At 34.1% G+C, this 15,147-nt stretch overlaps 1 protein-coding gene across 6 annotated transcripts in view; it reads left to right on the forward strand.

Moving 5' to 3' along the window:
• Positions 1-15,147, forward strand: part of KCNT2 (potassium sodium-activated channel subfamily T member 2) — a 389,618-nt gene that overhangs the window by 313,710 nt on the left and 60,761 nt on the right. The gene's annotated exons all lie outside the window — the stretch shown is intronic.

A 15,147-nucleotide genomic window follows, 5' to 3' on the forward strand; every position in this document is an offset into this window, starting at 1 on the left:
TTACACACTTTCACACTTTTTTTTTTGCTACTAAGTGGTCTTCATTCATGTTTAAGAAGTAGGATTTATAGGGATAGGTGTGGAATGTTAAACTGTATTATTCCCAATTACTTTACTTTTGTGATGATTAAGCTTTGATGTTTTCCTTGTAGACCTTGCATTCTAATAAATATTAATATATGGTTTCCATTGGTATCAGAAGTAATACTCTGTAAAGATTTTCTGAAAGTAGCTACTTAGTGAAGAATATCTACTGTAGGGGATATAGGGGTAAGGATAAAATTTTCCCTTTGCCCTCCAAAGGTTTGCTGAAACTCACAAAAGGCAGATTAATAGCAGACATGGCATGCAAATTTATTAGTGCACATGCGAGAGAATCACCAAGTGATTGCCCCACCATGCAATGGGGTACAAATGGTTATATACTTTCTTTCTAGAGGAAAGGGAGATGGGAGGTATGAATGATTTTGGGGGGACACATAGTAAATGATCTTCAGGGAAATTCAATAGACTTGAGGAACATATAATATGGCCTTGGGCAAAATCTGTTGGGCCCACAGAGCAGACAATGGTTTGTGACAAAAGTCTGTTCAGGTGTGTTGACAGACTTCAGTCTTGCTTCCTGTGATATGAGCTCAGTTAATGAAAACTCAAAGAAGAGACCAGAGTAATTGTTTTTTTCTTTGGCAGGTCCAGACTTTAGGCCAATAAGGGAAATTCAGAGAACAACTTCATCCTGTGCTTTGGGAGAGAAAGGACTGAGAGGAAGTTGTAGGACGGTGGGGAGTCAGAGAGATCTTGAGAGGCTTCTTATTCTGTTCAGCATGTCAAGGCACTATATTTTGGGGTATTAGTTTCTGAGCTCCAATAGGGAGAAAAAATTTCTCACCCATTGCAAGGTTCATGGCAGGGGTCCCTGTAACAAAAGACAGATTAACAAGAGAAAAATATAACAAATGTATTGAACATAAATCTTATGTGACAAATGTCTTCAGAAATAAAGACTCAAAGAAACAGGGAATCTGTGTATTTGTATGCCTAGGCGTGGACAGCTGTACAGAATTATGATTGGAGAAAGGGGGTATCATGGTAATAAATTAGGGAGGTGACTTAGCAAGGCCTATTTTTCAGATCTTCTTGGCATCTCTTTGTCTTCAGATTTGAGGACATTGCCCTCCTCTGAGTAGAGGGGGAGCCCTCTGGAATGAGGATCTTATGACCTAATTTCAGTGGAAGGTCAGCTAAGTTTTATGGCCTGCTTCAGGGAAGAAGGGGTGAGAGAAGGTTAGAGTCCATCCTGCTGCTGCTATTTTCTCACATGTCAAGCTGACATATTTTGGAGTAGCATGTCCTGAATCCCATCACCACAACACTGTCCTTCAATGAGAAATGAAAAGAGCTAAAAACATGGAAGGATAGCTAGTTCATAACAACAATATGAAAAATATTGTGAAGTTCATTGACTATTCCTTGCCATCTTGAGGAGGTCCCTTTTCCACTGTCTTCTTTAGCCCCTGTCTTTCCACTTAAGCTTCTTCTCAAGCCATCATTACCTATGTAACTTCAGAAATATACACTCCTTGCAGCCTGTGTAATTTTTGTAGCCTGCTACATGCTTATGCAAGTTTGAGAAAGTTTGAAGATTTTTATGCTTATTAAAGCTTGCAAAGACTAAAGGTTTTTCAGACTATATTTGTCTTTCTGTGCCTGGCTTATTTTTCTTAATGTAATGACTATTATGTTAAGAGAAACCATCCATGTTGCTGCAAATAACACGATTTCATTATTTTTACAGATCCATAATATTCCGTTGTGTATACATATCACATTTTCTTTAGCCAGTCATCTGTTGATGAACACTTAGGTTAATTCCATATCTTGGCCGTTCTAAATGATGCTGTTATAAACATGAAAGTGCAGATACCTCTTTGAAATACTAATTTTCTTTCTTTTGGATGTATACCTAGCAGTGAGATTACTGGATCATGTGGCAGTTCTATTAGTTTTTTGAAGAATCTTCATATTGTTGTCCATAATTGCTGTACTACTCTGCATTCTTATAACCAACAGTTATAAGCGTTCCTGTTTCTCTGCATCCTTGCTAGCATTTGTTATTTTTTGTCTTTTTGATACTTTGATAATAGGCATTCTAACTGGGGTGAGATGATGTCTCATTGTGGCCTTGATTTACATTTCCGTTATGATTAGTAATGTTGAGCATTTTGTTGTTTTGGGGAGAAATGAGCAGGTTACCTTCTATTCTGCCATCTTGGTAACAGCATTTGTGCCCATTTTCCTTTTCATCTGACCTTTCTTTTATTGTTTGCCCACTTTTTTTTGCTGATTTTTTTTACGTTATCCTTGTCTTGGATATTTACATCACCACTACAGTTTTCTCAGTGATACTTTTCATGTTTGAATGTCATTGACACCTTCTCCCAACAAGGTAGGTGTAACAGGTGTAACAGGCAACAGTAGAAGAGCTAAATAGAGATGGAGAAGGCAAGGAGGAAAAGAAACGGAAAAGAAAACAACAATAGAAAAAAAAGGGAAATTTTTGTCTCATTTTCCTCCAAAGGCTTATTTCTTTTCTCTTGCTTTGATGTATTTCACAAAGCCTCTTATTAATATGTGTATCTGTGCACAATTTGCTTCAAGACTGCTTTCTTTAAAATTGCTTTTGAATGATCACCATTCCCAAATGATGGTCATAATCACAATATACAATCATGTGATAATTACACCCGATGTAAGAAGCAAAATAATGAAAATCTGAGATAACTAGGTGGTATAATAAAAATAAATACTTGGTCTTTGTCCCTGGTTTCTGGCTCAGAACTTCAATACTCCTTGTAATTTTCTGTGTGATAGGAGTGTCTTTTGTTATTCATACTTTCCAACCATACTAGATGCTATGGTAACAAAGGGACTTATGGAGGGGCACCTCTATAAGCTGGTGTGGGCAGCAGAAAAAGGAAGCTCTGATTAAAAGGTTGACACTTTTAGCCTTTACCCTCAACTCCAAGGAGGGCAGAGGGGCTGGGGCCTGGGTTTCATCACGTGGCTAATGATTTAATTAATCTTACTTGCATAATGAAGCCTCAATAAAAACTCTGAAAAATAAGGCTTGGATTGCTTCCCGGTTGGCGAACATGTTGACGTCCTGAGAGAATGGGGCACCCCAACATCACAGTCACGGAAGTTCCTGTGATTGGGAGACCCTTTAAGACTTTCCTCCACATGCTTTTTCATCTACTGTTCATTTATATTCTTCATAATAACATTGTAATCATATGCATAGTGCTTTTGTTGTTCTGTGAGTTATTTTAGCTAATTATTGAATCTGAGGGTTTATGGGAAGCCCCAAATTTGTAGCTGGTTGGGCAGGAATACAGTTGGCTTGAGGGTACCTAGGACTTATGGCTGGTGTTTAAATTGGGTGCAGTCTTCTGGGACTGAGCCCCTTAACTTGTGGAGTCTTTGCCAACTCCAAGTAGTGTCACAATTGCACTTAATTGTAGGATGCACGCTTGATGCAACAGAATTTGTGTCAGAATGCAAACAGTCATGTCTATAAGTTATATATTACTTTTGTAGTCAGTGGTAGAACAAAACGATAAGAATTTCTACCAGTGATTGGAGATATCTTCTGGGAGAAATATGGTAAAAATGTCATTTTTTCAATATATTTTCACTATAGAATAGTAAGAAGGCAAAATTTACACATTCTCAATTTAAGCTCAAGTGAATAAATATTTACTGAGCACATACTACGAGCCAAATGCCTTGCTGAATTCTAGGCATTACAACATTGAATAAACCATATAGAATTTATAATATGATGGGTGACACAGATATATGAAAACAAACAAAAGCACATTGTCCTACTAATTTTTTCTGTCCAGACAACTTAAGCTACATTTTATTCATAATCTAGGTTCTGGAACAGCTGAGTGGGAGTTTGGTGCTACCTGCCAACACTGAGTTTGATTCATTAAGAAAGATTCTTATCCTGTTTTTAAGAAAATATTTACCTTGTCTCTATATTCATCCAAAAATAATTTGAAAAGAAGACTAATTAGTTTCTATTTCTTTAAATGAGGAAAAACATTGTTCAATCTATTCTAGAAAAGTTATAAATACAATTTGTATGGATAACAATCTTAATGTATAAATTTGTCTATTAATAATATTTATAGGATTGCGGTTGTACATAATGAGCCCAAAGTCTTCACATTATGCTACTAAGACAATGCAGTGCATAGCCAGGGAGGACATTCACTTCAAATTCAGTGTAATTAGCTCCCCATGGAAGAGTGCCACACAGCTGCTGCATATGTGTCTATTGTGAAGAGGAAAATGTATAGCAAATTGTTAAAACCATTAAAATCAAAATATTAAGGGCAGAAAAGTAATGAATTTATGTAACTAAGTTAATAAAATTAAATTATTAGAAGGTGGTAATTTTATAAAGTTAATTATTTTATGAAAATAAATAATTTATAATACAGTAGTTAACTATTTATTATTCTTAGGAAGTCCAACAATTGTCTTTTCATAAACATATGCACACACACACACACATCTACAGAAAGAGAGAAAGAGAGAGAGAGAGATTGCAGAATTTATTTCACTTCTCGATAAATGAAAGAAATAAAAATGCTTATAAGTCACAAAAAAGAAAGTATCATCTAGGATGAGAAAGGTTACTTTTGGGTATGCTTTCTTTTTGAAATGTTAAAATGAATATCACATTAGACAAGGACATGAAACCAATGATTTTTTTCTTGCTTATTATTTCTTCCTCTACATTAAGTATGTCCATCACTATTTGATTCTGTTTTGCTAGTCTGCAAGGCACTACTCATTTTTGAATTCAGAGTCAAAGAGAGTACAGTACATTTATTCAGCCTTCCATTTCAAGGCAGAGAGAACTGAAATAGGAACCCTTGACTTCACAGCCCAAGTCAAATAAAAAAACATTTCAAAACATTAAAGCCAATAGAGTACCAGATTTATTATATTGGGAAAATGGACACTTATTTGTGAGTTTATTTTAAGTATCTTTCTTGTTGCTATAACCTGCAGAGGAATTACTTGAGAGATTCTGTGCTGAATGCTGTCATTATATTTAGCTTGAACTAATTGGATACAGGCTCAGAAAATGTTCAGAAAATGTTCAGATAATTAGTTTACTATTTTCAGTGCATAAATTTCTCCACAAGATGTAGAATTTGTATCATTTGTATTTAAAGTCCTTCCAAATTCCTTCCAGTAATATATTAGGAATCTAAAATTATAGTCTCCGTATACTTATTCATATTTGTAATATATTCATTGTCATAATCAAACTGTATCAGATTAATTGAATATGGATGCATTTAAATTACTGTTAACTCTTTTTGAAAAAAAGTATGTTCTTTGGCTTCTTTGACTATTTCATTTTTGTAATTTCTATAACTATCATATTTTCTTATTTATTTATGTAATATTTTTAAACTTAATTCTTGGGGCTTCAAACTGTCATCAAATCATAAAACTAAACTTAGGACAGTTTATCTTTAATACATCAAACAGATAATAGTATATTTATATAGAATTTCATTCTTTATTTTGAAAGTGATTTTGATCTGTGGGACCCATTATTGAATGCAATTCATCATATGCTCATGTGATTATAACTGATTTAAGCAGTATTTTAGAAGTGTAACTTATGGAGCAGTTTTGGTGTATCAAAACAACAAAGTAGTCTAGACTCAGCAATGAGTCATTCATATGCACTCCTGTTAATCTTTCAAAACCATGATATAATTTACATTGACAACCCTCCATGTCATAAAACTTACACAAAAAATTTATGCATCCTTTGTTTATCTTCTAAGGACTCAGATATTTAAATATTATCTTTAAATTTATAGCCTTCCTAACTTAAAACTAATCTCTTGAATGATGATTTTTATGCTCAATAAAAATAAGACTTCCTAACTTAAAGCTAATATCTTGAATGATGGTTTGTATGCTCAATAAAAATATTTTTAAATGTTTTTGCCTTACTCAAAACCTAGTTTTTAAACTTATACTGTAGTTAAAAGGAGTGGAATATCCTCCTTAATTCTTATATGAAGACTATTTTCTAACCTTTTCTGTTCAAAAATTTCACCCAATGGGGATTGCCAAATGTTTCTGTAGACATTTTGAGTGGTTCGAATTCTCCATCTCTTTCCTTGCATTTTACAATTTTTTTTTTGTTTTCAGACTTTACCTTATCATGAATATTAATGTTGACTTTGCCTGTTTTTGTTATTTTTAGAATTATAGTTGTAACTTAAGAGTTACAGTTTTTGAACAATAATAAGTCATACAGAACTTACCTTTATTTGTGTTTTTAAGTATTATAGGTACAAATAGCTTATTTTATAGTTTATAAAAGCACCAGAAAGAACACTGGTTTTAACTTCTCCAAATTATCATTTTATAAAGTACAAATGTTTTATTCTTTTATTCTATATTTTTATTTTTAATTGACAAATAATTATTAATTGGGTACAGTGTGACATTTATATATATACATATATACATATATACACATATATATAGTTACAATGTGTTATGATTAGATCAGACTAATTAACAAATCCGGGACCTCACATACTTATTACTTTTGTAGTGAAAAGATTTAAAATCAACTCTTCAAGCAATTCTGAAGTATACAATACATTATTATTTATTGAAGTTAGCATTTTTTTTTTTGCAATAGATCACTAAGCTTTTTCCTCTTAACTGAAATGTTGCACTCTTTTGATCAACATCCCCTTATGCCCTTCCACCAGTCTCTGGTAACCATCATTCTATTCTCTACTATGAATTCAATTTTAATGACATAATTTTTTTTTAGGCAACATAGTATTCCTTTATGTATATATATATATCATATTTTCTTTATCCTTTAATCTGATGATGGACACCTAGGTTGCTTCCATATCTTGGCTATTATGAATAAGGCTGCCATGAACATAGGCATGCAAGACATCTCTTCAACATACTTTTTCAATTTATTTGAATATATACCCAGAAGTGAGATTACTGTATTGCATGCCTATTTTTAGTTTTCTGAGGAAACTCCATACTGTTTTTCATAATGGCTGTCTTGGCCGGGCGCAGTGGCTCATGCCTGTAATCCCAGCACTTTGAGAGGCCAAGGCGGGCGGATCATGAGGTCAGCAGATTGAGATCATCCTGGCCAACATGGTGAAACCCTGTCTCTACTAAAAATACAAAAATTAGCTGGGTATGGTGGCGCTTGTCTGTAATCCCAACTACTCGGGAGGCTGAGACAGGAGAATCGCTTGAACCAGGGAGTTGGAGGTTGCAATGAGCTGAGATCGCACCACTGCACTCTAGCCTGGCGACAGAGTGAGATTCAGTCTCAAAAAACAAACAAAAAAAACATAATGGCTGCCTTAATTTACATTCCCACCAACAGTGCAAAGAGTTCTCTTTGCTCCACTCCTCTGGCTAACACTTACATTTTGTCTTTTTGATAGTAGCCATTCTAACAGGTATGAGGTGATATCTTATTGTAGCTTTAATTTGCATTTCCCTGATGATCAGTGATGTTGATCAGCTTTTCCTATACGTGTTGGCCGGTTATATATGTTCTTTTGAGAGGTGTTTGTGTAGGTCCTTTGTCTTTTTTGTGACTCGGTTATTTGTTTTATTGCTGTTGAGTTGTTTGAGTCCTTATATATTTTGGATATGAGCCCCCTATCAAATGTATTATTTGCCAATATTTTCTCCTAATCTATAGGATGTCTGTTCATTCCATTAATTGTTTTTTTTTTTCTGACTGTGCAGAAGCCTTTTAGTTTGTTATAATCCCATTTGTTTGTTTATGTTCTTGCTGCTTGTGCTTTTGGGTTCCTAGACAATAAATTATTGCCCAGAGCAATGTTGTGGAATACTTCCTCTATGTTTTCTTCTAATAGTTTGACAATTTCTGGCCTTACATTTAAGTCTTTGAGTTGATTTTTGCATATAGCATGAGATAAGGTCCAATTTCATGCCTTTGCTTGCAGATATCCAGTTTTCCCAGCACAGTTTAGTGAAGAGATGATCTTTTCTCCATGGTGTGGCCTGGCACCTTTGTTAAAAAAATCAATTGACCATTAATTCATGGGTTTATTTCTGGGCTCTTTATCCTGTTCTATTGGTCAATCTTCCTGTCTGCTTTTATGCCAGTGCCATTCTATCTAGATTACTATAGTTTTGTAATAGATTTTGAAGTCAGATACTGTGATGTCTCCAGATTTGTTTTTTGTTTTGTTTTGTTTTGTTTTGTTTCTCTTAAGATTGCTTTGGCTGTTTGAGGTCTTTTGTGATTCTATACAAATTTTAGGACTTTTTTAATCAAAATTCTGTGAAAAATGACATTGATATTTCAATCAGGATTGCAGTAAATCTGAAGATCACTTTGAGTCGTATGGATATTTTAACAATATTGTTTCCTCCAGTTTATGACCACAATAACGCTTTAGATTTATTTGTGTCATCTACAGTTTCTTTGATTGGTGTTTCATAATTTACAGTATAAAGATCTTTTACCTCTTTGATTACATTTATTCTTAAGTATTTTTTTTATGCTATTGTGAATGGGACTGGTTTTAATTATTTTTTCAGGTAGTTTGTTTTTAGGGTAAAGAAACACTGTTGACTTTTATGTGTTGATTTTGCTGAATTTGTTTATCACTTCTAACAGCTTTTTGGTGGAGTAGTTAAGGTTTCAATATACTGTAAGTTCATGGCATCTGCAAACAGAGACAATTTAACTTCTTCCTTTTTTTTTTTTTTTTTTTTTTTTGAGACGGAGTCTCACTCTGTCTCCCAGGCTGGAGTGCAGTGGCGCAATCTCCGCTCGCTTCAAGCTCCGCCCCGCCTCCCGGGTTCACGCCATTCTCCTGCCTCAGCCTCCCGAGTAGCTGGGACCACAGGCGCCCGCCAAGGCGCCCGGCTAATTTTTTGTATTTTCAGTAGAGACGGGATTTCACCGCGTTAGCCAGGATGGTCTCGATCTCCTGACCTTGTGATCCGCCCGCCTCGGCCTCCCAAAGTGCTGGGATTACAGGCGTGAGCCACTGCGCCGGGCCACTTCCTTTTTCTATTTAGATGCCTTTTACTTCTTTTTCTTGTCTAATTGCTCTGGCCAGAACTTCGAATACTGTGTTGAACAGAAGTTGTTTGAATGGGCAACGTTGACTTTGCCCCTGATCTTAGAAGAAAAGCTTTTAACTTTCTACCATTGAGTGTAATGTTAGCTGTGGAGTTTTTATACATGGCATATATTATGTTGAGGTACATTTCTTCTATGCCTTATTTGTTGAGAGTTTTCCATCATAAAAGGATGTTGAATTTTGTCAAATGCTTTTTATACATGACCTTGCAATATTTGATTTTTAAGTGTGTCCTCAGTAAAAGTATATATCCCTGTAGAACTGGAAAGTTTTGTTAATTATTTTTGTATGCTAAGAACCTAGGTCAGTGCCTGATTCTTAAAAGTAAATTGAGAAATATTTCTTAGTTGTATTGCTTAGAATTGTCTCCTAAGCCATGGAATATTTTGTAGTCAATTAGAAATGTTCTATTTTTTAAGACACATTTAAAATATATGTTTAGATTACTTACTATGTTATTTTCTGATATAATTACTATTCACCCAAGTTACTTTTAAGCAGAATTTGAGTTAGTAGATCCCTAGACTAATTTCTAAATATTTTATCTTCCGAAGTGTAAAATAAGAGCCTTTTAATGGAAGTAAGGAATGTAAATTAGTGAAGTGAAAAATTCTGGCCAGATGCTACCATGACCTATGATATCTGGTTCTCCAAATTTAAAATAAGTCGGAAGTGCAGATTTTTATATTAAATGTTAAATGATGGAACTTATTAAACTTCAATAAATTTAGGCAGCCCAAATGAAACTCCTCTGTAGTTCAGATTTGGACTAATTACTGCCAGTTTGTAACTTCTAGCCATATGTTGTTTTCTTGAGACACAGAGAGGTAGGTTAATGATAGTGTCACAAAAATCTAACTGGATAGGAAATACTAAGTATTAATTATCCCTAATTTTTATTTCTCATATGTAAAGTCAGCATGATAAAGTGCAATTCATAAAATTAATCTAAATTCTTCATTGTCCAGAATTAAAAGAGAAAGTAATTGTGTAATGTATTCTTATCAGGATGGAATCAGATGCTTGGAATCTTACTTTTTACATAACTTTAAAGTCAATAGGTTTTGAAAATAGTGTCATAAAAATCTTTTTTTCCTCTCTGTAAGGAAAGTTAATAACAAAAAGACAGGAAATCATACATGCAGAGTGATTCACACAAGCAGAAGGGCAGCATCACTGTGCTTGTATGAAAGGATTTCATAGGGTGGGTAGCATGATACATATTTTGAAGGATGAGGAGGACCTGCAGAGATGGTTTTGAAACAGAGTTTTGACCTGCAGAGATTGTTTTGAAATCTCTTGTATGAAATTGTTACCCACAGTGAGTTGGAACCCAAATATGAGGAAGAAATTTTCAGTATTTAGCTAAATAGTCAATCATCTGACTTACTAATAGTCTGCTGGGAAGTACTGAAAAGTCATCCTGGAAAGCAGTTTGGGAGCTAGACCTTAGAATGCCCTGAATGCTGAGTCTTTGGAGTTTTTGATGCAGTGAATGGGGAGTCATGGCAAGTTTTTAAATGAGGACATGGGGGAGGTGACATCGTCAGACTTGTACTTTTATGAAATTGATGTGAAATTTCTGTATTTATCTGAAAAGAGACATTATGGGGAAAAGGGAAAGAGTTAGTAAGTTATTTCAATAAATCAGGCATGAGATAATAAAGACCTGGTCTAGGACTGTTAGGGTGAATATATTGATTAAAACCAAAGAGAGAATTCTGGGAAATAACTGACCTTAGTGAGATAGATGATACATTTATTTAAGTATATTAAAATTATAGTACATAAGTAAAAAAATAAGTGGTGATATGTAAATGAAGCTCAGTAACAGGATGAAATATATGTGTGTATGTGTGTGTATATATATACACCTATACATACACACACACACACATATATATATGTATATGCATAGATATACTTGAAGGTTGTGCACATAAATGTATAATTGTAAAGCCTTAAGAAATATAAGGCTTAGAGAGCCATAAGGAAGGTTAAAAAGAACCACAAGGAAGATGAGTTTAACTAAGGACTTTATCCTGAGGTTCATAAAGGAGAGTCTAGAAAGAAGACAAATCAGAGAAAATGAGCAAGGGGTCCAAGAGTATTCTGGAAGCTGAGATAGAGTGATGTGAAAAGACGGAGCTCCAGAATTAGAATGTAGTTTGTCAAACACTGTAAGAAAGTTCAAGTAGGATGAATGCTGACAAAAACCACTAGATTTAGGAATTACATTATGATTGAGTCCAGAGGAAAGAATGAAGGAATGTAAAAGAATTATAGTTGAGAAAATAAGGGATAGAAACCAGTAATTTGTGCCAATAAAATTCTTGATTTTTTTTTGACCTCCCACACTGTTCTGTTAAATCCAGTAATTTTATCATCTCATTCCATATGGTATTGATGGACACAGATTAAAGGAAACAAAATTTCTGCCAGAAACACATTCCTTCTTCCAAGAAAGGCACATGTTCATGATAATAAAACAAATGGAAAAGTAGGTAAGACCAAACATTTAAAAGTGTCTGAAATCTTTAATGATTTAAATGTCATTGGTATTCTTTTAGATACTTATATAAGTATTTGTTAGGAAAAAAATATCATCAGTAAAACTTCAATTGAATTCAGAATTCTACTAGAAAAGAAATATGATAAATTTAACGAAAAGGAATCATAGTGTATGTTTATACTAGCAACAATAGCAGAAACATTTATTGTAAAACCCAATAACTAGACATAGCAAAGTAAAAAAGCTTTGCATATTGTGACATTACAATTCTTCACATTCTCAAACCTCTGTTAAAGAACCAAAGTGACAAAATAGAGGTATTGAGTGAACCTCGAATGTTTGTTTCTTGTTTCTGGCATATGAATGTTCTAAGCATTAAACTATGCAATAAATTGTCTTTTGATGTAGGCCGCTAACATAAGTAGAAAAAATTTATTTATTTTTCCAATCAAATGTCACTGACTGTGTGCCAGGCATTGTGTTAGGCATTGTGTAAGTAACAGAAAGCAAAATCATGGTCTCTGCCCTCTTGGAACATAGGATCTAGCTGAGATAGATTATTAATAAATTAAAAACATAAACAAGGTGTAATAGGTTTCAAAAAAGCTATGAAAGTTTTAACAGGTTATATTCAAGAGTAACTGCAGAAAGACAGGTTTTAAGTAAGGTGATAAGGAAATACCTCTTTGGGGAGGTAATATTTGAGCTGCAATGATAACACCAGCCTAGTCCAGTAAAAGCCTGGGAAGTAGCATTATAGGAAGGATAAAAAAATACAAAGTTCTTGAGGTAATATATAATTTAGCATATTCAAACAACTGATAATAAAAATAGCTTTTTAAATACTTACTATATACAGTAATTTTAGAGGTTTTATTTTGTTTATTTTTTGTAATCACAGTGGGATGTAGATGTCAATATGAATCCCAATTCACAGTTATAAAACTGAGGAACAGAGAGCTTAAGTAACTTGTAAAAGATCATACAATTAGTAAGCGGAAACACTTGACTGAAACTATTGTATGTGTTTTCAAAATCCAAGCTCCAAACCATTGTATGTTGTATTGCCTGTATGATCCATATTTTTGGCAGGTGGACCTGTCCACTGGCATCAAAACCCAAGTCCAAATCAACTTGTGATCTGATCTTCCTCCACACTTTCTATTTTACAGAAGGTGCAATCATCTGCCTCATTATCTAGAGACCTGTGTATCATCCTCATCTTCTCTCTACTTTAGTACCAAATTCAATCATCATATCCTCTTAAAATTTAATGTCTAAATGCATTCTGAATAAGATCTGTTTCTGCAAATACCACAGTAGAATGTACATTCGTCTTTCACTAGGATTGCTGCATTAACACTATAGTTTATCTTGCTCAATTTTCCCATGCCACCTCCTCATTCACAAGCCATTTTCCACATTGTCATCAAAGTGAGCATCCTAAAAACATGATCGTATCACTCCTCCTCTTAAAAACACTTTAGTTTTTCCCCATTGCCTGTAAGATGAAATTCAAAATACTTAACACGGTTTCAAAGTAGGGTAACCATATGTCCTGTTATTTCTTAGACAATCTCAACTTATATCATTATTTTTCAGTGTAATTCTTAACTGCATCCCCATTATCTTAAAACATATCTTGGTACTTTAAGACCTAGTCCAAACTTATTGCTCCAGTCTCATTTCTGACCTCTCCATTCAACCCATATACTTAAACTCTATGCTATTGGATTGTTTGTAGTTCCTGAAGTCTCTCAAGCGTTTTATTTATTTATTTATTTATTTATTTATTTATTTATTTATTATATTTTTATTTTTTACTTCCACTAGAGAACATGCTGGACATTCTGCTTATAGCTTTCAACTTAACACTCACTCTTCCCAAATTTCTACTCAATTTTAGGTCTCAACTTAGACATCACCTCTAAGTCAGCTCTCTGGCTTTTCTACTAAAAGAATAAGCTAGGTGCCCTTCCTAAGTATGTATTACTGCCTAATTATTACATATATTCACCCAAGTGTTTTTGCCTATTTTGCTATTGTTACCATTCACAGCAGTGTAAGTTCTTGCAGACAAGGAAAATATCCCTGTTTGTTTAACTAGCTCCTGGCCCATATTCAACACATAATACTTCTATTAACTGATAAGATACTGTTAGTTCTATATAGGAGCTCTGTATTCCTAGCACTGAGGATGATTGATGCCCTACACAAAGTGCGTTCTCAACGCATATTTATTAAGTGACTACTTTAATGCACAAATGAATACATTGGTGTTTGGGGACTTTAATAGTGAATGGAATTAATTTTAATTAGCGTTGCTGTTTAAGGTGATATCAATAGGATTCAGATGTGTGGAGATGGGAAGAGTTCATTTCCTATAGGAATAAGCACTGTAGGTTAAAAAACTGTTCTGTATTTGAAAAATATAGTGTGTGAAATGGTAATGTAATTGAACCAAGGAATGTTTGTTTGTTTGTTTGTTTGTTTGTTTGTTTTGAAGAGTAAATGTAACATCAAATTCTCAGGCGTTCCAGCACTTTATTCTGGCTACTCCCTTTAATTTGGGTTTAACATATCATGGCTTGGTCTTCTCCAGGATACTTGTTACACCTCGAGAACTAGGTTTGTCCTCAAATTCACAGGAAAACCTAGCTATATCACAATAAGAACAGCTAACTCCAGTCATCTGCAAGCCACTCACATGAGCTGTTCAAGTTAAGCACTCTTCACACCTAGGTTTATAAATTAGAGAATATATTAGGATTTCATAGACATAGACAAAAATGTGGAACCACTTTCCTATCCTTTGCCTTACCTTCTCCCTGTATCTCAAGTGAAGACGCTCTTATAGTGATAGTCATCTCAACTAGATAGACACTATAGATACACGTGAGATGGGAGGCTTCCCTTCCACGAGAACCCACAGATTTATTACATTAGAAACAGGAGCTTGCTTCTGTTGCCTCAAGAAGTGAAGGTTGATTTCTTATTTTCTGTATCTTATTCTGATTTCTTATTTTCAGCTGTATCAGTCTTCCTAGTAAAGGGAATTTGTCAACAAAAGAAACTAGAATTTTTGAGGTTACCATTTGTTAAATAGAAGCTTAACTTACATTCTCAAGAAACTCTTCTAAACTTAAACAAATTTGACATTTGCTCTCTTACCTTCATTTTTAAAGGAAAAAAAAATTGCAACAGAATTTTTAAAAAGAAACCCTCATACACCATATCACCCCCCCAACTCGTAAGCATTCAAACATACATAAACAACGTGTGTGTGTGTGTGTGTGTGTGTGTGTGTGTGTGTGTGTGATATACAGAAGATTAGTTGCAAACTGATATACCAGGTGCAATTTATCAGTTAGGTGGAGAAATGAAACTAAGATGATGGACAGCTAGAGA

The sequence above is a fragment of the Pan troglodytes genome, chromosome 1, assembly GCF_028858775.2.
Source record: "Pan troglodytes isolate AG18354 chromosome 1, NHGRI_mPanTro3-v2.0_pri, whole genome shotgun sequence".
NCBI classification, from domain to species: domain Eukaryota; kingdom Metazoa; phylum Chordata; class Mammalia; order Primates; family Hominidae; genus Pan; species Pan troglodytes.